We start from the raw sequence: 2,622 nt of genomic DNA, 5'->3' as shown, positions 1-2,622 counted from the left end.
CAGCGCCTTGGGGACCCATCTACTGGCTCGCCTCATCCCCAGGTGTTACCGACGATGCCTTCCATTTTGCCTCATGGCGTCGCGCCGCCGCAGCCGCCGCCGGCGCCGCCAGCAGCGGACGCTTCGCTGCAGCCGCCACGCGCCTCTCTGGGTCACGCGCCGCCGCTTGCTTCCCGTGACCAGCTGTCCTCCGCCATGGACCTCTTGCCCGCTCCGGACCAGATGTCGTCTTCGCCCGTCGGGTGCTCCGACCACATGGAGGTCGACCCTTCTGTCTCATTACGTGCGCATACACCTCATGTTGACGTGCACCCTGGACTAGGTTTGCAGGCGTTTCCTAGCTCCCCTCGGACCGAATGGCCGGGTGCGGGTGGCACAGCCTCGCCTGTTGTTAGGCTCCCCACCTCATCGCATACGTCAACATGGGGTCCTCCCCACGGCGGGCGGAAGCCTTATCTCACGACCGTTCGCCGATTTGCGGGGGAGGAATGTGGTGTCACCGCTAGACACCACACTTGCTAGGTGGTAACTTAAATCGGCCGCGGTCCTGTAGTACATGTCGGACCCGCGTGTCGCCACTGTGTATTCGCAAACGTAGCGCCACCACAGGGCAGGTCACAAGACACGGACTTGACCTCGCCCCAGTTGTACGGACGACATAGCTTGCGACTAGACCTACCAAGTATTCCTCTCATTTGCCGAGAGACAGATTAAATAGCCTTCAGCTAGTCCATCGCTACTACCTAGCAAGGCGCCATGTGTATCATTGCTAATTGCTTACTACTATGCAAGAGATGTATTTCAACAAGAACAAGACTACATTAAAAGTTAAGTATATTAAAATCTCTCTTCTTTTCTTTATAGTTTTCATCCAGTCTCCTGTTTCAGAATTTACGCCCGTCTGCGTTAGTTTCGCGTGCACCTAGCCACTCATTGTGTCGAGACCTTAGGGAATCGACACAACAGAGACGCTATTGCGCAGAGTGTGGCGGATCACCGCATTCGCGAACAAATCCCTAGATTTAAAAACCCGTCTTTGCAGGAAGTAGTGGACTTGCTAGACGGACAACAGACGAGATACAAGATACATGAGACGTGGCTACTTCCGCGTTCGACGTGACTCCGGCTGTGTGTGTACTGTTAGCGCCCTCCCGCCCGCCAGCCCAGCCCAGCCAGGCGCACAGCGCCGCTCGCGCGCAACTAAACTTGTCTCAAACCAGGCACCCACGAAGAAACTGAAATCATGTCCGAACTGCTTTCGTGCCAACCCACGGGACAGTTGCCCATCCCGTCAAGCACAGTGCTATTTTGGTAATAAGAAAGGACATGTGCAAGCTGTGTGTAGTACGAGAAACTCTAATTCCCAACTTCAGTTCGCGGGTTCGGGCGACACAGCAACGGCAACCGCCGTAACCATGGTTCGCACCAGCCTATGGACGATAATGCCATTTATTCAAAGCCTTCTGCTTCACGTGCGTCAACAGATCGTCGTGTGAATCATGTTTTGCCAGACACTTCCTCTCGCATTCAGCACTATGCGAGGAGACATTTCGTGACTTTGAACATTTGTGGACGTTCTGTTCGCTTGCAGCTGGGCACTGGTGCGTCAATTTCTTTACTGAACAAATCAATGTCTGACTTGCTTGGTTCGCCCCCGCATCGTCGTTCACATTGCACGCTGACTGCATTTACTGGACGGGAAATCACAGTGCTCGGCGTGTGTCGTTTGCAAGCCACGTATGGTGCAACTATAAGTACAGTGTCTTTCCATGTGCTCCGCTCTAGTGGAGCTACGAACATCTTTGGCATGGACGCATTTGAACTTTTTGGCCTCGCAATTCAGGACAATGTACTTTGCATCAACACTAGTGACCATTCAGACAGTGTTACCGCACTATGCGATGATATTGAACTCTTTTCTGATGGTCTTGGTTGCGCCACAGACTTTGCAGCGCATGTTGTAGTTAAAGACAATGCCCAATGCCACGCGTGTTTTCCGGCACGCACGCCCCGTACCGCACACACTGTGCGACGCAGCTGCTGAACTGAAGCATTTGCAAGACAGTGGTGTCATTGAACCTGTTTCTGCTTCTCCATGTGCTTCGCCTGTAGTGTGTGAAGAAACCAAGCGGTCGTATCCGTATTTGTGCTGACTTTAAGTCCATAGTGCAACGGTCTTGCCGCAGTGGATACACCGGCTCCCGTCAGATCACCGAAGTTAAGCGCTGTCGGGCGTGGCCGGCACTTGGGTGGGTGACCATCCGGGCCGACACGCGCTGTTGCCATTTTTCGCGGTGCATTCAGCCCCGTGGTGCCAACTGAGGAGCTGCTCGACCGAATAGTAACGGCTCCGGTCAAAGAAAACCATCATAACGACCGGGAGTGCGGTGTGCTGACCACACGCCCCTCCTATCCGCATCCTCATCTGAGGATGACACGGCGGTTGGATGGTCCCGATGGGCCACTTGTGGCCTGAAGACGGAGTGCTGAGTGTTAAGTCCACAGTAAATCCCGAGACAGTGGCAGCTGTTTCCCTTACCGCATCCAGAAGACATTTTTGATAAGCTTGGTGCGGGATAATTATTTTCCACGAATGACTTGTGGGACGCATACTTTCAGATT

The 2,622-nt window shown here is 53.9% G+C and overlaps 1 pseudogene; it reads left to right on the top strand.

Annotated features, from left to right (window-relative positions):
- Nucleotides 1-2,167: 2,167 nt before the first annotated feature.
- On the top strand, nt 2,168-2,285 carry LOC126191767 (5S ribosomal RNA; annotated as a pseudogene).
- The last annotated feature ends 337 nt before the right edge of the window (nt 2,286-2,622 follow it).

Source organism: Schistocerca nitens, chromosome 6 (assembly GCF_023898315.1).
Source record: "Schistocerca nitens isolate TAMUIC-IGC-003100 chromosome 6, iqSchNite1.1, whole genome shotgun sequence".
Taxonomy (NCBI): Eukaryota; Metazoa; Arthropoda; class Insecta; order Orthoptera; family Acrididae; genus Schistocerca; species Schistocerca nitens.
Note: the sequence above shows the minus strand (reverse complement) of the source record. Positions and strands in the feature narration are given on the sequence as shown.